The 25651-nt window shown below is 41.1% G+C and overlaps 1 long non-coding RNA gene across 4 annotated transcripts in view; it reads right to left on the bottom strand.

The window, feature by feature from the left end:
* LOC110598638 (uncharacterized) overlaps positions 1-25348 on the bottom strand; it is a 119509-nt gene extending 94161 nt beyond the window's left edge. For 2 of the 4 annotated variants that reach the window (XR_013424990.1, XR_013424989.1), the window contains exon 1: positions 25144-25348. This is a non-coding gene — a long non-coding RNA (uncharacterized LOC110598638). The remainder of the gene's footprint in view (positions 1-25143) is intronic. The other 2 variants (XR_013424991.1, XR_002484517.3) reach the window with 2 other exon arrangements.
* Positions 25349-25651: the final 303 nt, after the last annotated feature.

Raw genomic sequence — 25651 nt, 5'->3', positions numbered from 1 at the left:
GAAAGGCCCAGGGCTGTGAAATGTCATAGATCATGGAGGCAACATCAGGGATTTCAGAATGCCCAAAGGTACTGAAAACTAGGAAAGGAAGCCAGATTACAAGGCCCCCTCAACACCACACTATAGAATTTAGACTCCATCCCATAGTCTTGGAAAGTCACGGAAAATTGGGTATGTATGAGGCAACAGAGCCACTTAATCTGAAATGTGCTTTGGAAAGATGGATCTGGCTGAGAAGGGGAGGACAGAGCAGAGGAAGGCCACGCAAAAAGCAGGAAACCAAGTGGAAGTTATTGCCCAAGTAAAGGATAAGGCTTGTACCATGGAGGTGACTGTGGGAATAGAGAAGCTGGAGCCAAGTTTATAAGACTGCATCGTGTCAGGATTTAAGGAAAGAAGAACAATTGAGTCCAGAGGGACTCCTAGGTTTTTGGGTGCTGGAAGACAATGACTCCGGGAGAGTGGTTTTGAGGGGGGTGTATTGATGATGCATTGAGACTGGCATGTTTCCGGTTGGAGGTTCCTGTTGCATATTCAAGTTTAAAGTGCAGGGAAGAGGTTGATACTGATTAAATATATCTAGGAGTCATCAGGTTGTTAAAATGAGGAGAACAAATGAAATCACCCAGGGAGAAGACATGGAATGGGAAGGAAGGTGAAGAGGGTCAGAGCTCAGAGTGGTGATGGGCAGAGAATCACCTCTTCATAACCAGCAGAGCCTCAGCCCTGAGACACAAAGAGTTTTGTGCTTTCTTTCTTGTTGCTGCTGTTTGCTTTTTTGTTTTAGTACCAGGAACTGAACTCAGGGGTGCTTAACCAATAAGCCACATCCCCAGCCCTTTTTCACCTTTTCTTTTTTATTTTATTTAGAAACAGGGTCTCACTAACTTACTTAGAGCCTTGCTAAATTGCTGAGGCTGGCTTTGAACTCTCCATCTTCCTGCCTCAGCCTCCCCAGCTGCTGGATTTACAGGCATGCAACACTGTGCTCGACGATGTATGTTTTTTAATTAGAAAATAGTCTAATAGAAAAACACAATCAAAATGAGAATAGTAAAGAAATATTAAAGAAAAGAGGCTGCCTTGAATAAGCACAGTAAGTTCCTGATAGAATTTACTGTATTTAACAATAAATACCAAATTCTCACTATCTGGTACCTTTCATGAACTTCTGGTTTAAAAAAAAATGCTCATTTTTTCCTTTTCCTTAAATTTTTGTGTGAGAATTGCAGCATCACAAGTGATGTAGTTTCCAATTTCCAAATTGCTTTTACTTTTTACAAAAACTGAAAGTGATGCTTCTGAGCCGAAATGGATGAATGTTTTAGACTGCAGGGAAAACAATCTCCTTGCTTGACTTACTGATACATTACAAAAACTCCCACTTCTTTAAATAGAAAATAAAAGTCCACTTTCCCATAATTTAGATTAGAAAGGCTGCTTCTTGTTTACTGGGGATTTTTCATAGTTGCAGCTAAAATTCGGGATGATTTTTACAAGGCGAGGAAGACGTAGATCCTTCTACAAAAAGAGGAACTTTCACAATTAGTGAAAACCAAGAGTGCTGACAGGAGGGGCTGGGGAGATGATGATACCACAGCGCCTGATGAAGGAAGCGGGGCCCCTGCGGCCACCTTCCCACACTGGATGCTCCCAGGCCCTGCACACAGATGCTCTTCAGGCGTTTGATCTGACTCCTGAGGCAGGTACCACAAGAAAGAGCAAAATGCCTATCTTTGCTTCTAATATTGAAACCAGCTGTGTTTATTCCTCTCTGACCACCTCTCCCTCCATCTCCGCCAAGTAGTTTGAACAGACAAAATGTTTTCAGGCCAGACAGGCAAACTTTCAACTTCATGGTGCATGTGACTTATTAGCAAAAGCCTTTTGTAGGCTTGTTTTCAAAAACTGCAAGTACCCAGTAGAAGCGGGGTGATATATAAAAGGATGGCCTTCTCTTAGAAGGAGGGACTTCAAAGCAATCCCTAACATCCCAGAATTCACTGCTTTTCTGGTAAATATTAACTGTTTAGGCCAGAGAATTTTAGGGTTTTGGGCTGAACTCAAAGATTCAGAGCCTGTTGGGTGCAGCATTTCTTTTTGTTTTCTGAGCCAGAAAACTCCACGGACTGGATGTGGATGACATCACAAGCTGATCACTCAGAAAGAGTGGGACAGAGGTTCACTCTGGGTTTCCCTGAAGAGCCATCCAGAAAGTCTGTGGGCAGGAGGGTCAGGGGTAGGTGCTGGGGCAAGGAACACCAAGAAGCAGCGATGGGAGGGAAGCCTGCCCAAGTATTGACTGAAAATTGATAAAGCAGAGGACGTCATGGAAAAGAGGGTTTTAAAGCACCAGATTCATGAGTTTAAAGGACCTTAGAAGCATATAAAATAATTGCTATGTTAATTATGACTAATGTATATGAGTTAGAAAATTTATACTAAGAAACTACTGGGCTTGGAGGCGGGGGGCGTTGGTCATAAGGTTCCCTTTCTGGGCCCAGTTCATGCTCCAGTTTCATCATCTTTCAAACACCACAGTTTTCCTTCCTACGCTCCATGGGAGCTTATTGCCAGTTTTCTGCTGGCACAAGTTGCCTTTCATTCCCTCGAGTATCAGCCTCAAGCAAAGCCTGTGAACAACATCTCTTTGATAGGAGAGTTGTATACTCTTTCCATTACCAACAGCTGCCCCAGTGAGATGGCCAGCTTTCCAACTCTCTGTGACCATAACAAGGATATCAGGCAAGCTTTTCATCGTATGCAGAAGGATATTCCAAAATCTCTGACACAAAAGAGTTTATGAGTCAACCAAATCCAAGATAGGAAAAAGACATTATCTTGAGGAACACATAGAGGAAATACAAAGCAAGGACGCTGATTGGTGTAGTTGAGATTTAATGGAACTCAGCACAGGATGGCAAGTCAAAAACACCTTAATCCCACTTTTGACTCCTACTCACTGGACAGATGTCCATTTCCCTTTTGCTGGAATTTCTTCATTGTACAATTTGAATTATTCACCCACTTACCTGGGATACACAATTACCCGTTTCGTTCATTCATATTCATATTTGTACCAAGTTTCATATTTGTGCAAAAGCAGCATTTTTTCAAATATTTATTCCTTAGGAGAAATTTTTGTGTCCAAGCTTCTTGGGGTCTAAAGAATAGGGTCACCTGGCAACTAGAGGTCCAATAGTGGTCCCTTGTCCAGCCCTGAGTCCCTTAAGTCTGGACAAAGGATTTTATCCTTCAACTAAGAAAGTTCAACTAATGGCTCCAGATTAAAATTTCAGGCATCAGTACTCAATGGAGTCACTGTAGGTTCAGAGTTGAGTCATCAGAAACTTGACTTCGGTCAGTTGAGCCCGTAGGGATCATGCTCTAGGCAGTGGGCTCATGCCATCCAAAACCACCTGAGAGCAAATGATTAAGCAGAACATAAATGAACAGGTGAGCTGTTCTGGTTTGAGAAAAGAGTCCGCTCATCTGCAGAGGTTTCCCTTTCCCATCCAGTAGAATTACTACAGACCCATTGGTTACTGAGCTCAACTTGAGAGTAGGTTAAGGGATAACTTCTGCTGGAATTCATCTCAGGGTGCTCATCTCCTCCAAAGGAGGTTTCTACACCAAGAACTAAGCCTGGCTGCCCTGAAACAGAACACACTCGAGTCTAAAGAGAGCTGCAGAGACTTCTTACTCCTGGGCTTGCCTCTTCCTAGGCCCTATACATAACCTATCTTTCTATTATTGCAGTAGAACAATTATTCAAAATGAAATGATTGCAAATTGGCGGAACCACTATGGCAAGCAGTATGGAGTGTTCTCAGAAAACTTGGAATGGAACCACCATTTGACCTAGTTATCCCACTCCTACATTTATACCCAAAGGACTTAAAATCAGCATACTACAGTGACACAGCCACATCAATGATTATAGCAGCTCAATTCAGAAGAACTAAATTATGAAATCAACCTAGATGCCCTTCAACTGATGAATGGATAAAGAAAATGTGTTATATGTATACAATGGAATATTACTCAGTCTTAAAGAGGAATAAAATTATGGCATTTGTAGGTAAATGGATGAAACTGGAGAGTATCATGAAGTGAAATAAGCCAATTCCAAAGGACCAAAGGCTGAATGTTTTCTCAGACATGAGGATGCTAATTCATAAATGAGCACGGGGTGGGGGAGAAGGTGGGGGGAGATGGGTAGGGAAGAATAGAGGTACTTTAGACAGAGGGGAGGGAAGTATGGGGAGGGTTATGGGAGAAGTAATGATAGTAGAATTAATTGGGCATCATTACCCTATGTACATATACTGTTACACATAAATATATCATGTACAACTAGAAGAAGGAGAAGTTATTCTCCATTTATGTATGATGTGTCAAAGTGCATTTGACTATCATATATAGCTATTTAGAACAAATTAAAAAATTAAGGAAAAAAGACATTAAAAAAACAAAAAAAAAATTTAAAAATTGAAATGCTGCTGAGGTTCAAAAACCAAAGTTTTGAACAAAGTTTATTCCAGGTTTTCAAATTTTGAGATTATGCTGTCTAAGCCTGCAAGTTCCACAAAGGGACAGGCTATAAACACATTCCATGCCTGTCCCTGAAGACAGAGTCAAAACATGTCTCACATGTATCATATGCAACTGTGCATTCCTAAACATGTTACACTATGTGATGATGGAAACCAAACCCACAAAGGCTTTATCTCAGGACATTAAGGTCCATGAACCATTTGGCCCCCAAATCAATAGTTATTTTAAAATGCACATTCCCCGATCCCCATACCAAACCCATATGTTAGAATTTCTTTTGGTAAGACCTAAGAATCTGTACTTTTTTTTAACTTCCCTAGGCATTTCGTATATTTTTCAAGGTAGAATTCGATCCTTGCCACTGCTTAGGAACATACACTGGGGAAGTTACCAAGCCTCTTTGAACCTTAGTCTCCTTAACTATAAAATGTTTATCATACCTACCCCTCAGGATTTTTGGTAAGGAATAAAAGAAATTAATGGACACAAAATAGACTCCTTAGGGCAGCTATCAATAATAATAAAACAGCAATGCCCAGCGCAGTGGCGCCTGTAATCCCAGCAGCTCTGGAGGCTGAGGGCAGGAGGATTGTGAATTTACAGCCAGCCTCAGCAATTTAACGAGGCCCTAAGCAACTCAGCAAAAACCTGTCTCTAAATAAAATATTAAAAAGGGCTGGCAATACGGCTCAGTGGTTAAACATTACTGGGTTCAATCTCTGGTGTCCTCAAAAATAAAATAAAATGAAATAGCAATGCCAGTGAGGACACCCTTGTGTCTGGAGCAAGAAACATCCAATCAAAAGGGACTGAGCACCACCATCGGCAACATGCTGAGGAGCAGGGAGAGGGAAGGTGCTGGGGCCCCATTCATCAGACAGAACACAGCTCCAAGCGCAGGCCAGGCTGACAGCATATGAAGCACAACAGGAAAGAGCAGGGGCTTCCCAACTGGAGGGAGGAACCCAGCCACAGGAATCCAAGATCCTCAGAAATCTGGGCCAATGGACAGCCCCAAGGAAGCAGGTAGCCAGGTCTTGGGTAGCCCGTGGGGACCCTACTGCCGGTCTCAGGCCCTCCCAGACAGAACCAGGGACTGTGTTCTGGCCTGGTTCCAAAGATAGAGACTTCAATCCAGAGCAGAAACCCAGATCTCAAAACTGGAAAGGGCAGGGCCTAGGGCTCCTCAAATCCTTTCAGAGAAGTTCAGGATGACTCCTTGTCATAAACTGGTTTGACTCAGACAAAAGTCACACAGAGGTCACAGAAACAGTGGGGCTGGATAGACCCAAGCAGAAAGGCTCTGAAATGTATCTGGTGTAGGAAAACACCTGGTTTGAACAAGTCAAGTGAGGAGGTTGGGGGTGAGTAGGAGGCCAGACAGTAGGCAGAATCCTGTGATGAGAAGAAAATAAAGCCTCCTCCTTGCCCTGACTTAAAGCATTTCTTGTTTGGCTTCTTTCTCCTTTCCCATTAGATGGAGAGAAAAAGACCAAAACCAGACATCAGGTAAGTTTGGGGGAGGGACAGGAGAATAAGAGCCTCCTTCCAACATGGGAGCACTAGAGAAGACAGACGACATTGCTGAAAAACTCCCATGTTATCAAGTCTCAAAGAATGATGGGAATTCCTCACGGTGCTACGCTTCTTTAAGTGCAATACTTAATGGGACTGGTCCATGAGGGCCCCCATTGTTAGACAGCTGAAGTTACTGGGAAGTGCAATGCTGGGCACAGGCTTAGGCCTTGTTAGATGTCTCCCATTATCACATCTAGAGATCAAGAGCTGGATGTATTGTGGAGGGGCACAAAAACAGCAAGGACCCCAACTGAAGTCTCTGGCCCTCCCCAGAGTGCCCACCATACCCAATCCCATAGCACAGTTCCATGTCCCCTCTTAATACCCCATTATCCTCATGCCCTCCACCTGCTGAGTTTTGACCCTAACAGAGCATTAGTGCTCCTACAACTCAACCTGAGCCTGCCCCAGCCCTAGTCCACTTCATCCTACCAGCAGCTCCCAGGCTTGGGATCACTCACCATTTGTGCATACCCTCACCCCACCAAGGAGACTTGGGGAGATTCCCCTTCAATAGGTCACACTTCAATACAGGTGATTTGTCCAATGAGTTAACCAGCAGCCAGAATGAGTGAGCACTAAAGCCACCCTATAATAGGAAACAGTTCTAGATCCAGTTTAAAAAAAAAAAAAATGGAGCCAGGCATGGTGGTGCATGCCTGTAATCCCAGTGGCTCGGGAGGCTGAGGCAGGAGAATCGCAAATTCAGATCCAACTGCAGCAGTTTAGTGTGGCCTTAAGCAACTTAGTGAGACCTTGCCTCAAAATTTAAAAATAAATAAATAAATAAAAAGGGCTGGGGGTGTGGCTCTGTGGTTAAATGCTCCTGGGTTCAATCCCTGATACAAAAAAAATTTTTGGAGGAACTCATTCAAGGAAAAGAAGGAACCCAGAAACCCAGACTAATTCAATCCAGTGAGGAAGGGGAGAGATTAAAGACTACACAAAGGTTCAGGGTTCTTAGCTGGACCCCACACACCATAGCTGGGGCATTGAGAGTAACTCTAGGCCCACTCCTGCATGGCAGAGGTGCTGTTAACTTCCTATCCTATCAAACCTGGCTTCTAATAGAGCAGCTTAAATCCTCAATAGAGTCGAGGCAGGGAAACTGCTGTGACAAGGTCTGAGCATCAGGGACTCAGAGGGTCAGTGGTCGAGATGGTCAGTAATATTTCTCAGGAGTGGGAAGCAAGATTGGAATTGAGTGGAAAGCTTTAATGTTTGTTGAGGGGGGCTGGTAGAAGCTTTGCTTAATTCTCCTAGTAACTCTAGGAGGCACTGTCTCTATTTTTTTAAGCTAAGATAACCGAGGCTCATTCTCACACATAGCAGCTAATTCCTGGTAGGATGAACACCTGTATGTCTGATACTAAAGCCTCAGCTTGTTCCCACAGCACAAGTGAGCATGCGGCAGATACCACAGAGCAACAGAGAAGCAGTCCAAAAAGTGCGCCATGCGTGAAACCAAACAGTGGCTGAGACTATGAAAAAATCAACTGGGAAGGAGGTGGGTGGTGAAATAAGTTGGCAGCAGGTGAACCAAGAATGGCCAGGTGTTCATAAAAGCTGAGCTAGAGGAGAACTGAGCCCAGGATTCTGTGGCTCCTCTCCTATCTTTGTATAGGTTTGAAATGCTCCACAAGGACAAAAATTCTTTGAAATGTTCCACGTGCAGTTGAGATAGCACACTCTTTCCCCTGATCTCACCATTCACTACACATAGGATCTTGGCTTTGGGGCTTACATTTGGTTATAAAATGGAGGAGATGCAGGAAAAGGAGGAAAGCTATTCCAGAAACCCAGACTGCTTTCCATTTAGTGAAGAATTCTCACTTTTCTAGGAATTTGCTTCTGTGTTGGGTAAGTACACACATTAGGCATAGTTCCATTGAACAGACTATTTTCAGGAACTTCTTATTAACATAAAGTAAGAGAATTAAGAAAGATCCATTCCTTATGATAATGTTAAGTGAGAAAAAGCAGGCTATAAAACCTCACTTGAATCATAAAATGAACTTTATTCAACTGCATTTATGGAAGAAGGAAATGCACAGAATCATCACCATGGGTTTAATTCTCTGGTTGTATAAACTTGACACTGAACACATATTAGTTTTAAAAGCAGAAGGAAAACATCTTAAAGGAAGTTCTTTTTATGGACTTTAGGGACACACAATTGGATCAATTAAAATCTTTTGCCTATAATACTCTGTCAATAGTCTAGTAGTGCTTTTTCAATCACTAATGACAGCTATCACTAATCCAATAGCTATCATATACAAGGCAATGTATAAATAAACTTGTTCTTTCTTTGGGGTGGGGGCAGTACTAGGGATTGAACTCAGGGTCTTGCCCTTGCTAGACAAATGCTCTACCCTGCCTTCTTTTGGTTTTTATTTTAAGACGGGTCTCAATAAGTTGCCAAGGCTGACTTCAGCCTTAGTAATCCTCCTATCTCGGCCTCCCAAGTAGCTGGGATTACTGGAGTGTGCCACCGTGCCTAATGTCAGCAAAGATATCTCTCTCAGTCTACCTACCTAGATTGTGTGCATGTATGGAAAACCAGAGTCAAAAAGAACAAAATGGAAACAGTAATGATGGGATTACATGTCCAACCATGGCTATGTCTAATTTTTAGAATACTACAGATTAGATATTTTTAATTCTCATTTTCCTGATGCAAAATTAAGACTCAGAGGAGTTAATAAACTTAATCAAAACACAATGATTTTGAACTCAGCTGGTGACTCCATGGTCTGTCTCTCTCTGTCACTCATTACTAACCTGCTCTTTATCATTTACAATCTGAAATGGTGAAAGGGCCCAAGCAGAATCCTAGAAGAGATTTACAAAAGCTTTACATCCCTGACTATGTCCTGAGTTTCCTCTGCTCTGTCTTGATTCATATTGCCCACTTTTCTGGGTCTGGCCAGGACAGAGCTGATTAGTCACCAAAACAGGCTGACTTCTTCTTCCTTATCCTGAGCTGGCACACAGAATCCTAGCACCCTATTCTTCGTACTGATCACCTCTGATTTACAATGCAATATGACCATTCTCTCAAAAGAATGCTCATACAATAATTTGTCTAGAATTTCATTGTGGGCTTTGGAAGGGAAAGGTCTTCTCATGAAATGCTATTAAAACAAATCACCTTTCTTCCCACAGCAGAAGCTACTGTGGCAGTCCTGTAATCAAGATGGAATAGAGTGTGGGGGGGTGGATTGGGGTTTCTAGGGAGCCTAGAGGCAGACATTGAAGTCAGGAAACTGGCTCAGATAATAAGAAAGTTCTGCAGACAGCAACCTAGCTGGGATACTGATACTGGCAGTCTCTTGAGTTAGGTAGGCAGGTTGGCCAGTTCACAACTAGCCACAGAGAGAGCAATCCAAGTGCAAGGCATGGTGGCACATGTCTGTAATCCCAGTGGCTCAGGAGGCTGAAACAAGGGGGATGGTGAGTTCAAAGCCAGCCTCAGCAAAAGTGAGGTGCTAAGCAACTCAATGAGACCAAATACAAAATAAGGCTGAGGATGTGGCTCAGTGGTTGAGTGCCCCTGAGTTCAATCCCCAGTATCAAAAAACAAACAAACAAAACAAAACAAAAAGATCCATTCAGCAAACCAGGTCTGAATATCTTAGGCTTTGAGTGGCCAAGTATGACTGCAATGCCTCCAGCAGACCTAATTTATTTTCCTTTTGGTGAAATGTGGAGACACCTGCTCCTTGTGACAGGAAGGTTTCTTGTTCTATAAAGTGTGTTAAGCAACTCAATAAATGGTGTTATATACATAGCTCTATTTTACAACAAATTCCCCCAGAAATGGCCAAATCATTTCCCCTGGTGAGTAAGGCTGCCCACCACACGCCAGTTTCCCCGTGATGGGTTAACCACTGCGGCAACACAGCTGTGTACAAGTCCTGTGGCCTCTTGTACCTAAGTGGCACCTGCTGTTTTCCAGGCAGTCAGACAGAGGCTTAGGTGTGAATCAGTAATGCATGCTACCCCCACTATCTCTTGCCATTTACTCAAATCTGAATAACCAAAAAGTACTTCTGCCCCAGCCCTCGAAGACTCCTCAGCTGTTAACAATAGGTAGGAAGTGGACTTGAAGGGAAAAAGCCCAGGAAGGTACTCGGGATCACTTTCTTAATGAAAGTCACATCTAAGAAGTGGTATATCTAACAGAATTGTATCATCTACCTTTGCTAAATAATAATAAACCAGGCCTGAGTGAGATAGAAATTAATTTCTAAAAACAATGATTGCTAAAGAAACCGGGGGCTAATTGCGTGATGGTAGGCAAGAAATAAACCTCAGCAAAATGTAAAGTAACTCACTGCTAAATGATAAGGTCATCTGCCTTGATGTCAGCTGTCTGGTTACAGACTTTAGTAAGCCATTGCTTCTGTCTGCCTTTTGCAAGGTCCCCAAGTAGCCAAATAACTTCCGAAACACTTTGGGACACAGATTTAAACCTCCTCTCACATTTGGCTGCAATTCCAAACACTAATTCTGAAGATTCCTTAAGGTAATTAAAATATGGAAGAAGTCATTTGAACCTTGGGAATTTACAGAGAATTCCTGATTTCAGGTATTTGTGTCAAATAAAGTTGTTTTGTTGTTGTTGTTGTTTTGCTGTTTTTAAGGGGCAAGACTTCCCACCTCAACCCGCCCCTGGTAGTGGGGATGGAACCCAGGGATGCTGTACCACTGAGCTATATCCCCAACCCTTTTTACTTTTTATTTTAAGACAAGACATCATTAAGTTGCACAGCTGGCCTCAAATTTGGGATCCCCCTGCCTCAGCCTCCTGAGTAGCTGGGATTACATGCATGGCATTAACACTTGAAATGACTTAAAGAACTTGGTCTCAGACATTGGTTCAATTTTATATTTTAATGATTAAAGCATTAGTAGCCCTGCTAGGCGAGGTGACATATGTCTCTGATACCAGCTACATGGGAGGCTGAGGCATAAAGATCACAATTTTAAGGCTAGTCAGGACATCTTAGTGAGACCCTATCTCAGAACACAGAATGAAAAAGGGCTGAGGACGTAGCTTAGTGATAGAGTTCCCCTGAGTTTAATCTCTAATACAATGAAAAAAAATTAGGACTTTGTCAAGTTAATTTACCTTCAAAAATACCCAGTCTGTGTGTGTATGTGGTTTGGGATTATGTGGGTTTTTTGTTTTTGTTTTTGGTTGTTGTGTTTTTTCTGTTTTTTGTTTTTAGTATGAAGGGAAAATGGTGGGGAAATACATATTAAATTTTATCAACCCTCAAATGTGAAAAATAGCTTAAGAGACCCTGCTAGCGCGGTTGCAGCTGGGCTCATTGAAGCCTAATTTAAATGCCAGTAACGCATGGTTCTACCCAGAAGTGCTGACTACCACTGGGCAGAAACCATGTCCATTTTGCTGTATAATATTAATAACAACAATAGGCAGAACATTAGCATAAATGTTTTGAGTGAAGCCCCCAAACTCTATTTCAAGGTTTTAAAAAAATCTGATTTTTCCAGGCAGTGGTAAACCACAGAGAAGCCAGGCTTAATTAGAGAAGAAATAAGAAACCAGAAACTGAACATATGGCTCACAGTCTGGGCTCCTCCATCACATGACTCAGTCCTTCACTCATTGTTTTATCCATGCTCTAGAAGCTGGGGCACAGAGTTAGATAAGGTTATGATCTATGACCTCAAGAAAGCCAACGTCTAGTGGAATCATGCATTACAAATCTTGGTCTTAAGTTGTAACATGTTTTCTGAATCACACACACAAATGGGTAGAGAAATGAATGATAAACTAACTGCAGTCAGAAAGACAGCATTGAGTGCCTAAGGAGAAGAAAATGTAAAAAGGCAGCATAAGTACGCCCTTTTGCTAAAGTGCTATAAGAAGATAAGTAAATAGGGATGATGCTGTCATTCAAATGATATGATGCCCCAATTTACCTGGCATTATCTGGTAGTGATTAAAATAGAATTTGTTTCTGTCCTAGCAATACTAGCTAACACTTAAATAGTGTTTACTATGTGCCACACAACCTTCTAGCACTTTACGTAAATGAACTTATTTATTCCTCAAATAACCCCATGAATTAAATATCATTATTGTCCCCATTTTACATGAAGAAACTGAAAGAATAGAATTTCATCAAATAGTGTTCAGTTAATAATTGATGGAGTCAGGATTTGAACCCAAGAAATCTGGCTTTAGGGGCTACTTTGTTATAAAAATTTCTTATAAAAATTATTATATTAGGGGCTGGGGATGTGACTCAGTGGTAATGCACTTGGTTGGCATTTGTGAGGCCTTGGGTTTAATCCCAAGTACCATATACACAATAAAAGAACCATACACAAATACAGTATGCTAATTGTTAAATTTGTTTCTAATGAGTACAGGTAAATAATTCTGAAATTAAATTTATACCAGAGTACATCAAATAATTAAATACAAAGTGGATAGTGGGAGCCAAGTCTCTCGATATTGGAGAGGAAATTACGGATGAACAAGGAAGGCTAGAAAGAAACCTGTGGGGCTAATTTACAACCAGAGACATCAATATAGACTAACATTTGGCTTAATATATGAACAGATACAGAAATATATTTATTATAGGTTTTATATATATATGTATATATGTACATATATTAGGTGTCAACAGGCCTTTGTTGAAATAATAGCACAGTAATACTAATATATATATATATATTTTTTCCCAATGGACATTTATTTATTTATTTATTTATACGTGGTGCTGAGAATCAAATTCAGTGCCTCACACATGCTACACAAATGCTGTACCACTGAGCCACAACCCCAGCCCAACTTTTTAACACTTTTTTTGGGGGGAGTGGGTACTGGACATTGAACTCACGGGCACTTTACCAAATCCCCATCCCTTTTTGTTTTTGATTTTGAGACAGGGTCTCACTAAGTTGGTTCTTGCTAAGTTGCTGAGGCTGGCTTCAAACTTGCAAGCCTCCTGCTTCAGCCTCCCAAGTTACGGGGATTACAGGTATGTACCACCATGCCTAGAACAGAGTTACACAAGTAATATCCTTTCCACTTGCATATACATATATTTTCGAGCTGTGCCTGTAACAGGGCCTAGAAGCAATGAGATCCCAGAAACAACACCCAACACCTAGATCTTGGTTTCTAAATACCGTTTTTCAACAAAAAGGAACCAGGCCTTCTCAGAAAGGTTACTGATCTAGAGCTCTGGCAAGGAAAATGTAAGATATGCATGAAGCATCTTACAGTGCCAGAAATTAGGGAAGTGCTTACAAAACAAAAGGACAGGGGCATAACCAAGACAATCAGCCTGAAAGAGCTCCCAATGGTCATACCTTCAGCAATTCAAGCAATAAAATAAGCACTCTTCTATTTAATTATTACCCAAATTAAAAAATACACAGACAGATTGGTGTTGACATAAGTAAATGATTGAAGTAAAAAAAAATGGAGGAGAGGAAACAAATTTTCCTTATGGAAGAATTCCCAATACAAAGATACCCTCTCTGTAAGGAGGTGGAGCTTATCCCTCTTCTTTTCTTTGCTTGGGGATGGATTAAATTTAATGATTCACTTTCAAAGAATACAGGAGGAAAGTGGAAAAAAATAGTATCTTTTCAGTGAAGAAGACTGCCTGGCAAATGCTACCTTAAGCAAGTAACAAAGAACCTCAGTGATATCATATGCTACTGTAAACCCTGTCATATGACATGACCCAGGTAGAATCCAGTGGCCCTTTGTGATTTTCTTCTCAAAAAACTGCAAGTCCAATCTAATCATGAGGAAACACTGAACAAATCCTGACTGGGAGTCATTTTAGAGGATATCTAGCCAGTATTCCTGCAGACTGTCAAGGTCATGGAAAAAAGAAAAGAGAGAGAAGAAGAGAGAGAGAGAGAGAGAGAGAGAGAGAGAGATTAAGAATTTGTCACAGACTAGAGGAGACTGGGAAGCCATGATGACTGAACTCAATATGGTACCTGGGATTAGATCCTAGAGCAGAAAAAGGAACTTAGTAGAAAAACTGGTGAAAGCCAAATATAATCTGGAATGTGGTAAATAGTGAACCTATGTTAATGTCTTTGTTTTGACAGTATACCATAGTCATACAGATGTTGGCATTAGGAAAACTGGGTAAAGAGTATATGGGAAATCTCTGTGCCACACTTGCAACTTTTCTATAAATCTAAAATCATTTCAAAATGAAAAGCTTATTAAAGAAATTGTTATGTTTCAGGAAGGAGATATAACTCAATGGTAGAGTGCTTGTGTAACACACACAAGGCCTTGGATTCAATCGAAAGAAAGAAAGAGAAAAGAAAGAAAGATGAAAGAAAGAAAGAAAGAAAGAGACAGGAAGGAAGGAAGAGAAAGGAAGGGGGAGGGAAAGAGAAAGAAAGAAAGAAAGAAAGAAAGAAAGAAAGAAAGAAAGAAAGAAAGAAAGAAAGAAAGAAAGAAAGAAAGGAGGGAGGGAAAGAGAAAGGAAGGAGGGAGGGAAAGAGAAAGAAAGAAAGAAAGGAAGGAAGGAAGGAGGGAGGGAGGGAGGGAGGGAGGGAGGGAGGGAGGGAGGGAAAGAGAAAGAAAGAAAGGAAGGAGGGAGGGAAAGAAAGAAAGAAAGAAAGAAAGAAAGAAAGAAAGAAAGAAAGAAAGAAAGAAAGAAAGAAAGAAAGAAAGAAAGGAAGGAAGGAAAGAAGAAAGGAAGGAAGGAAGGAAGAGGGAGGGAGGGAGGGAGGGAAAGAGAAAGAAAGAAAGAAAGAAGGGAGGGAGGGAGGGAGGGAAAGAAAGAAAGAAAGAAAGAAAGAAAGGAGGGAGGGAGGGAGGGAGGGAGGGAAAGAGAAAGAAAGAAAGAAAGAAAGAAGGGAGGGAGGGAGGGAGGGAGGGAAAGAAAGAAAGAAAGAAAGAAAGAAAGAAAGAAAGAAAGAAAGAAAGAAAGAAAGAAAGAAAGAAAGAAAGAGAAAACAGAAAGGAAAAAAATTATTCTATTAAAAAAAAACTACATATCACGCCAATGGAAAAAAAAGCTAGAAGTGAGATCATAACAATTTTTAGTGTTCTGTTGGGACTGTTATTCTTAATTCTTTATGAAGCACATTAGGCAAGCATTAAACCCATTCAGGTTTCCTTCAATGCTTATTGGGTGCATGTCATGTCCCAGACAGTGTCCCAGGTACTTCTGATGCATTGGTAAATGAGACATGGATCTTGCCTCCAGAGAACCTCCAGTCTCATTAGAGAGAGAGAGAAACCAATACAAAATAAGAGCTTAGTAGGCAATTTCAATATGGGCATCATGGAGGATAGACTGTCCCTCTGGAAGAGTTCATGAGTGTCAATAACCTTCAACAACCAGCTTCTAACAGCATAAGTACATTTGTCATGTCACCCCGTGTGAGCCCCCTTCAGAGTTTTCCACTGCCCTTAGGACCCAGACAAGACTCTTACCATATGTGATGGTTTGTTTTATGTGTTAACTTTGCTAGCTAGAGCATCAGTGATTTAATCAAACACTAATATAGGTGTGACTACAAAATCATTTTATAGATGTACTTAATATCTATAAACAATCAATGGGCTTCATACAATCAGTTGAACGCCTTCAAAGCAAAAATCAAGATCTCTCAGAAAGAAAATTTCTTTCTCAAAAAAGAAGAAAAATTCTACCTCAAAATTGCAGCATGATCAATTCTTGCTAAGTTTCTAGCCTCCCTACCAGGCTGCCATACCGACTTCAGACTTGCTGGTTATAGGAAATTATTTATTTATATGATGTGTACTACATATTACATATTGATGGTTCTGCTTACATATAAATGGTTTGAATATTTTATTAATTATTGTTAATAATTATCACACACACATATCCTTATATTTCTTCTCTGGGGAATCCTGACTGATATAACATGGTCCCCAAGCTTCGTGCAGCCTGGTTCTCACACTCCTTACTCTCCCTTCCATTCATACTGGCCTTTTATCACACTGAGTCCTTTCAACTCCTCCTGTCCCCTCTTTCTACTGGCTGTTCCCTAGGCATGAATCATTCTCCCTCATTTTCCTGATTAACACCTACTCACGTCTCAGCTCTTCGCTCAATTTAGACTTCCTTGGGGAAACTTCTCTGAGCTCCCACTGTCAGCACCACTTAGTACAAGCTTTCCAAGAACCTCACATGTCTCCCGCAGAGCTGGACAAGCTACAGCTTCTGTATTGATGACATGTAAGTTCCATGAAGGCAGGAACGGTGTCTAGTTTGGCTCATTTTTAATAATTCTATTCCCTAGCGCAGTGCTTGGGACATACAAATCTCTCCATGAATATCTGTTTAATAAATGGACATGAGATGTGATAAAATCAGAAAATAGCCCCTCCTCACAGTCACAGCCTCTTAAGTTCTTGTCAGGTAGAATCCAGTGGCCCAGTCCTTTTGACGACTCATCAAGTTGAAACTCAAGGTCCAAAAAAAAAGGGGAACTCAGGGAGGCAGTCAAAGCAGGCAGAGGGAGGGGGTTTTACTTGCCGAAGACAGAAATGTCCCTGCAGATGGGCTGGAGGCGGTCAGAGTGACTGCAGCCTCACATTGACACTGACTTCTCCAAAAATACCACCTGCATTTTAACCCAAAGTTTATGTAATGATGTTTCTTACTTACTATTACCGGTTGCCAAATGATGAAACTCCCAGAAGCACCTTTTTGAAGTCCTAAATATCAATGCTAGAATATTAAAAAGTAGAAAAAGAAAACAAAGACATGTTCTCATCACATTTCTTTAATTGAAAAAAAAATAGTCTTGGCTGAATTAAGTGTAAACAAGAGATTATTATATTTCTTCTGGTTATTGTTACCCCCAAATTACCTGTACTGAATAAGCAGGTAATGTTCCCAACACACCAGCACACTGAGTCAAATCTCCAAAAGCAATAGCTACAGCTACAGTTCACATACGTGGCAATTTTAAAATACCACCTTTCCTGGCTATGGTGGTGCACACTAGTAATCCCATCAGGTAGAAGACTGAGGCAGGAGGATCACAATTTCAAGGCCGGCCTGGGCAACTTTAGTAAGAATCTATCTCAAAATATCAAAAGGGTGGGAATGTGACTCAGTGGTAGAACTCCCCCAGGTTCAACCCTCAGTACCAAAATAAATAAATAACATTTTATACATAAAACACATTTCTGACATTTTTCCTGGTGAAAGGTGGGGTCTATAGCCTATCCCTTTGAATTTGGGAAGCTTATGACTCAGTTGCAACCAATAAAATGTATTGAAAATGCTTCTTGAGTCTGAGTGATGCCAATCCTGGTCACAGACTCACCACAGTTCTGTCTGGTTCACAGGAACGGTTGTGGCTGAGCTGGCAAAAAGTCAAATTCTCCGGAGGCTGCTGTGCTCCCAAGAAGCCACCCCACAGGGAGAGCCCACCTGAAGGCCCTGGAGGTGGTAGCCTTATCCTTCCAGCACTCTCACCCAGATGCGAAATATGCAAGTAAGCAAGTTCCTAGACGATTCTAGCCCCCAGCTACTGAGTCCACCCCAGCCTTTGAGTCCTCTCAGCTGAAGACTCAGACATGGGGGAGGAGAAGCTCAAAGAAGTCAACTTCACTGTGCCATTTCAGAATTCCTGACCCCAAAGCCTACTAAAACATTGATTGCTTTACACAACTGTATTTGGAGTGGTATTTGATATGTAGCAACAGTAACAAGAACAATATAGGAAAATGGGAGTTATTTCATAAACGTCAAAACAAATGTCCAATTTCTCTGCCAATGACTTTTAGTTAAGACAAATCCCTCAAACAGAAACAAACAGACACATAAACAATAAAAGCTGGCCTCGATATTTCATGAAAGGAATGAGTTCCAGGCAGCTTTAGATCCTGAAGGAGAGGAAAGAATCACAGTTATCCCTTGGTTTCTACAAGAGATTAGTTGCAAAATCCACATGTACTCAAATCCCTTATGTAAAATGGTGTAGTATTTGCATATTTGCATGTAACCTACACACATCCTCCTATATGCTTCAAATATTCTTGGTATTACTTGTAATATCTAATACAATGTAAAGATCATAAGCAGTTGTTGCTCTCTATTGTTAGGGAACAATAATGAAGGAAAACATCTGTATGTATTCAATACACCTTTTTTTTTTTTTTCCAGTCCTGGAGATTGAATGCAGGAGTTCAAGTGTTCTAGGCAGGCACTCTACCTCTGAGTTACATTGCCAGCCCCAGACACATTTTATTTTCTTATTTTAATTTGCAGTGGGTTGAATCCACAGATACAGATGCAGTTGAGGGCCAACTGCATATTGGGAAAGAGAGTAATCTGTAAATGCTTTATGAATAAGTAAAGGAAGTACCCAAAGAGCTATGGAACATTTTAGGTAAGGAAACAACAGAAGGCAAAAGACAATCTTCTAAAAACAATGGCAATTTAACCGCCAGTTCAAAAAATTCAATTCTACAGATAACTTGTGCATATCCTTGTGTTCTTATTCCATCCTATTTAGTGGCATTTATTAACAACTACCAAGGAGCTGAGAGTGTAAGTCAGTGATAGAGCACTTACCTACCATGTGTGAGGCCCTGGATTTGATCCCCAGCAATGAAAGAGAGAGACAAAGTCAAGCACATGCAAAGAAAATATATATGCACTGGACTCAAAACTGAGCTGGACAACATACTCAATGACAGAAAGACTCAAAATTATTTTAACAAGAATAAAAGCAAGATGAAAATGAGTAACTGGAGTAACCTTTATCTCACGAGGCAGCTGAAGAGATTGTGAAAGAACCTCAAAGTATTTGGGAGGAGGTGTTGCACTCATGCTGAAGATAACAGGAAGCTGTAGAATTTTTTAAATAGAGATGCATTGTGATGAAATGTAGTATCTCAGAAGATTGATTTGACATCTCTTTGTGCAATAGAGTCAAGGGGAAAAAAATGGAAGAAAGGCCACTTAGCACTTAGGGATTATTTGCAGTCCCACAACAATAAAAGTGTTTAGATCTGATCTAGTCTGACCACAGTAGGAGGAAGCACGGGCAAAGATGATTTGGTGGCATGACCAGGAACGGGCAAAGATGATTTGGTGGCATGACCAGGAAGACTTAAGAACTAGGCTAGATGTGAAGAAAACTGGTGAAGGAAGAGTCAAAGGAGACTAAAAGAATTTGAGCCAAGCAGGCAGTAAAGTTTACAGAGGCAGTGTATCTGGAGAAGAGAAAAGCAAGCTCAGTAGGAATCCAGGGACTTTGAGATAATGCTAGCTGGACATTTAGGTAAAAAGAACCAATGAGAGATTGAAGATCTTGGATTATGCTTTAGGGGAGAAGATAGGCCTAAAGAAGTGGGTTTGGAAGTCATCAGCTTGGAGGTGACACCTAAAGCCATTCCCAGGATCTTGCCATATTACATTCTACATTAGATCTTTAGCCTTCATGACATTTTCAGGTTGAAATTTTTAAAAAACATACTGCATTGTTTTCATGCCATGAGCTGCATAATTAGTTCCTCCTCCGTGCCACAGCTACTTCAGAGGTAATATGATAATTAAGGAACAACACATAAATTGCCCAAGAGTATGTATCTTCACTTGGGCTCTCAATCAATGTATTATGAACTATTCCTCCTACTCACTTCAGCTGATGTTCAGAAACCATGGAAACTCTTTAAATGCTTTTAAAGAATATCTGGGTGGGCCACCGTCCCTACTGCTCTCCATGTGAATAAATTGTCAGAACACCAAGAGCTTTTGTAGAGCCAAAAAGAACCAAAGAATGTGCAGCTGGAGATATCAGCTGTGCATATCTAATTCTAGCCAAAATAATTCCCCAGAGTGTCCAGCTTTAAAGAGAGAAAGAAAGAAAAAGAAGAAAGACAATAACTCAGTCAAGGAAGTCAACAGCGGCTAAAGACATGAGCTGGCCACACAACACCATTCCAGCTGGGTATCAGAATGGACACGGACATTGCCACAACATTTGCGTAACTTGCAATTGCAAAGCGCACCTCAGTTCGTGACCATCTATCTGAAATCATGCTGGGTGGGGGTCAGAGGCATGGTGAAATACAGCAAACTGAAAATGGAATGAGATAAGGCAGAGAGGAAAATATGTAAGGAACCTGATAGATTTTACTCAGAACGAGATAGCAAGTAGGAAATGTGGGATGGGGTCTCCGTCAGTAAATTGTGACTCAGCAAGTACCATTTTATCTGCCTAAGAAAGTAATTTTAGGAAAGCACTGTTTTCTGAAAAGTGTCTCTGTGAGTGAGACCATTTGGAATAGTGACAGGAGCTGCTGGCAGATGCAGAGTAACACTGCATGACTTCCCCAGAGATGAGCAGGACTGATCTCAGTTAGGCACACAATATTAGCATCATGCACTTTTAGGAAGCGTTGAAATTTGCTTCCCTTGGCCTCCATGATCTCCACCACATTCCATGTGCTGATTTTCCCTCTGCCCGCCCTGGCCATCCTTCAGTTGTGTTCACAGGTTTCTCTTCCTCTGCCTGTTTCTTAATACCTGAGCACCACTGGGCTCCAAGCCCTCCTCTCATACACTTTCCCAGGGTGATCTCATCTGCTCCCTTAGCCTCAGTGTCATTCATGTGTTGATGACTGTCAAATATTTACTGTCACTCAGACTTCTTGTCTGAGCGCAAGACCTGGACAGCAGCTACATCCGAAGCATCTCCTTTTGAGCATAAAAATGCTTGTCTAAAGTCGCACTGACTTTCTTCTAGAAGGCCATGCATTCTCTAAAGTTTCCTATGGGGGAAAATCACTTCCATTCACTTTGTATTTCCAAGTTGGCCACCTAGGAGTCCTCTTTTGAGTGCTCTTGAGCTTGACCTACACTTCAACCACATCCCAGTGTCCCAACTGTATCCACTGCGCTCCAACTGCAATTCCATTGTCCTGGGCCACTTCTGACGTGTTTTCATTCCATTATCACAAAAGCTTTCTGACTTGTTTGCCTGTCTGGGATCTTGACTCTGCCCTACTTTGTCCCCAGTCCATTCTCAAGCACGCATCATAAATGGATCTGATCATCTTACTCCCTCTGCTGAAAACTCTTCAGTGGGTTACCACTGCTCCAGAGTAGATTTTACTGGACTACATCAATGTTTCCAAGACTTGAGTATATAACAGAATCATCTGGAGAGCTTGTGAAAGCACAGATGTCTAGACCCCCAGAGTTTCTGATTCAGTAGTTCTGGAATGAGGCCATTGAATTTGCATTTCTAACAAGTTCCCAGGTGCTGATGCTACTGATGATGATCTGGGCACCACAACCTTGAGAACCTCTGCATCAAACGTTTGAGTCATCATCTTAGTCATATAAACATATGCAGTGGGTGTCCAGTGCTCTGGGGGAGGAGGGGCATCTCTTCCTAAATCCCTGGAAAGGAAGATCCCACTGCTGAGCGGGAAGCAGGGAAACTTGCATGGGGATTAAAGAACTTCTGGGAAATAAGAAATCAGAAAACCCCTTCTATATTGAGGTCAAAGTTTAACATCCTGATAGTTTAGGACCATCAGATTAAAACAAATCTGCAAGAAAAGGACATCAGGATCCTTGTGGTAGAAGTGTCTACCCTGTGATCATTCTGAAAACAGCTCCTCATTTTCTTTTAAAGGAACTACTTATTCTCTAGTTCTCCACGATTATAATTCAGATGAGACAGACTTCACCCTCTGATGACGGGGAGGGCCTAAAATTTGGGTCCAGGAAGCCTGTGCAATACTCAGCCCACAATGGCATGTGACTTAAGTTGGTCTAATGATAGCACTGGATACGATTAAAACTGTTGGGACAAGGACTGTCCCTTTGGGGTTTCCAAATCAGAAGGCTGTAAATCTGTAAAGACGAGAGAGACACATTTCTGACGATATTATATGGATCTATCAGGGTCTGATGTTAGAACCTGAGCTCAGTTTCTGTCACTTGTAACTAAAAATCTTGCCTGAAATAAGAGGAAACTCTACCAAGCAATGCATGCACTGCTCTGGTCTGGAATGCCTAAGTAACCAACTGTTCTCTCATGGGTTCTCTCCCGATGAGCATATCTGCCAGCCTCTCTGAAATTCCAGTGATTAAAATTTTTCCTAAGGAATCATTCCTTTAAGACAGCCCTTTGCTCTGTGCCTCACTTCTCTTTTCCTTTCTTTCTTATGTGAGCTCCCTCAAGTAAGAACTAGACATCTACCATCTGCCAGTTTCCTTAATGGCCATGAGCAGTAGCTGGCTCATAGTAGGTACTCAAGTGTCAGGGCAAACAATCCAGAAAAATATCAAGATTGAGCCCGGTTAGTCTGCATCCAAATAGAATGAAACTTTTTAAAGGGAAGCAAAAGGACAAAAGGACATAGGAATCAATGTTAAACTTAAAAAGGTCTAAAATCAGGTAATCCAGGCTCCGCTCTAGAATATTTCTAATGAAATCCCAACTCTCACCAGAAACTTCGCAATTAGTCTTTTCTTTGAAAAAGCATTATGGGGAGGTGGGGAGGCAGAGAAGGACAACTGAGATGGTGACTCCCACATAAGTCAGCTTCCTCTTCCCCAAATCAGTTTCCAGAAATTCTGCCACATCATGCGATGAGAACCCCCTGGTTTCTAACTCAAAGGAAAGTCTCAGAGATCTTGGGCAAAGGCGACTGCAGGCCTCCTTTGGTGGGCTTTCCATGATAAGTAGCTTCCCGCCAGAAACTGAACGGGTGGAAAAGAATCACCACGTGGGAAACAGAACCCAAGAAGGATCCATAAGTGGTACCCAGCGCAGATTCGTCACCACATCTTTGTCCCGAGAAGTCCATGAGACTCAGAAGGTACAGCTGTGGCCACAGACGCTCCACCCAACAACTGGACCTGAGAAGCAATCCATCTTTCTGACATCAAGGGACCTGCCCTGGAAGAAAAACAGAAACGGCACAAAGGAGGCTGCCTTTCCAAATCCTCAAGGATGACAGGAGATCCGCAGCGTTCCTCTGACTCTGCCTCAAAGACTTCCTTTACAATTGTTCATAGGCTAGCTCAAGGGCTAGGCAGTGAGGTTCACTAAAACAGAAACACAACCTCAAAACATCCAAAACAGCTGGTGGAAACTGTGACTGTGTCAGCAGAGCTGACTTACCCAGCAGAGTCAAAACAAGTGTGAGCGCTTCAAACAGGCAGGAGATCAGAAGCAAAATTAGGTGTTTATTGAGTGCTGTCCCTCTTGATTTTTTTTTTTTCCTTCTTTGCTGGACATGAATCTCCTCCTTAGCTTCAGCTTGACAAGAAATAAAACACTTTATTACAGGGGAAAAAAAATGACATGTTGGGAAGTTCATTATAAAAATAAGGGTTTTTTTCCTCATTAGAAAAGTATATGTGTTCTTTACAAGAAATTTCAAAAAAAAAATGCAGAAAAGGAGGCAAATCATAAAATAAAAATCACTGGCAATCCCATCACTACTGTTCCCATTTTGTTCTTTTTTTCAACTCGTGTTTTTGTTACGTACACACACTTTGAGGTATGTCAGATCTAGATCTAAATAGATAAGCAGATAGAGTCATTTCTGTTAATTCCAGGATCAGTGGCATACTCCTAATCCCAGAAACTTGAGAGGAAGTTTAAGATCAATCTGGGCAACTTTGTGAGACCCTGTCTCAAAATAAAAAAATGAAAAGGACTAGGGATGTACCTCAGTGGTAGACTGCCCCGGGTTCAATTCCCAGTACTACAAATATTAATAATAAATGTGGATATAACTCTGTTACAGTTATTGATTTTTATCTCCATTTTCTGCCTAGTGCATTATGACCATTTCCCCATGTCATTTACATATCCTCTGCAACATTTTTGGTGTCTTCATAAAATTATACTATGTGAGTATCATAATCTATTTGGTGAATGCTAATGATAAACGGTGAGGATACTTCTAAATTTGTGAAGTACAATATATGAAGAAGATTCTTGTTGACATATCTTTGCTCATGTGCATAATTAAGAATTTACTTTCTCTTTCAGGACACTGAAATCCAGGGCATAAAGTGGGTGGTGACTGATACTGAAGAAGCCCAGCCCTTTGCTCCCTGAAAGTTTCTGAAGGGATCCCCTTCTATATCTTTTCAGACCAGTTAGACAGCTACCATTAGAACAAGGCCTTCCTGATTTCCTACAAGCCTTACTTCTGGTCAAGTTGGCGATTTCTTCGATTTGCAATGCAGAAACACTAAAGTAACTTCTTAAACTGTCTGACAAGAAAGGAAAGCTTATGATATAAATACATAGAAAGATTACTAATCTTGTTAGGTAAAAGAAAATATAAAATAAAGAGTCATTACATCAAATAAAGTATTAGACTTGATGAAAAAGGTCTACCCCAAACTTTATCTTCCAGAAAACTCTCAAATTTAGATAATTTGTAGCAGGTTTTACAATTGCAGGAGACTCGTTCAAATGTTTCCACTTTCTCCTATTTTCTAATTTAAAAAATGAAAAGAAAGCCACTAAAAACAACAACAAAAAAAAAAATGAAATGACATGCTCCTAAGAAGATTCTTAAAGGGCATTATCATCTCTCATCCTAGATTTACTACCCCCACCAAATGCCAATTGCCTCTGTATTGGCATGAAGCATCCAGTTGCTCATTACTGGAAGATGATTCATTCTCCAAAATCATTCCAGAATATGGATAATAGAGAGATTTGCCTCCCACCAAAAGCTCAACAAATGCTGGTAAAATTTAGGAAAATCATTATCATGAAAGCCTTCGATGTTTTTAGCGAGCGTCTCTTAGTAGTTGCTGTACTCCTGACCCCTGGAAAAAGTGTAAGCAACCGCATTCGTACTCACAGCGCCTGCCAGTTTCCCTTAAAAGTCTCATTCTCTTCATCACTACTGAGTGAATTAAAAACAGTTGGTCAAGCTCCACTAATCGACAGCTGCTTGCAATTAGATGAAGCATTTAAAGCCACTCTCTTAACTACCTTTCCAACTGCCTCTCCATTCAGCATGAGCAATACACCGTGACAATTTGCCAGAATGTTTAACTTATCTCCATCTCTCGTGGTTTCTATACCTTCCTTATTTTCTCCAGTCTTCCCACACACTGTCTGACTCTTGCAGTTCCTCTTGTTAAATTAGGGGAATACAGGGAAGGGATTAGTGGAAATCAGGTCGAGCCGCTTTGTGCTAAGATGGAAAATTCTACCCAGGCGACCATTTAGAGGACAGAGTAATCTTGATGTTTCTCAATGCAAAAAAAGGGGGGGGGGCTTTTTTTCTCCCTTTCTTCTTTTGTTTTTTTTAACAACAAAATGGAAAGTTCACTGTCATGATGAAGCAAAGCAAAAGTCCCTGGGCTTTTGTAAACTGTTTCCAATTTCTGTGACTTAAAAATCATCATTTTGGAGAGGGAGGAAAACGTACAGATCCCTTTCTGCAAGTGTTTCTTTTACAAATGGAGAAAGTGGGCATCAAGAATCTAGTTGCTAT

The sequence above is a fragment of the Ictidomys tridecemlineatus genome, chromosome 8 (genome assembly GCF_052094955.1).
Source record: "Ictidomys tridecemlineatus isolate mIctTri1 chromosome 8, mIctTri1.hap1, whole genome shotgun sequence".
NCBI lineage: Eukaryota > Metazoa > Chordata > Mammalia > Rodentia > Sciuridae > Ictidomys > Ictidomys tridecemlineatus.
The sequence above is the reverse complement of the archived record's forward strand: the minus strand, read 5'-3'. Positions and strand labels throughout refer to the sequence as shown.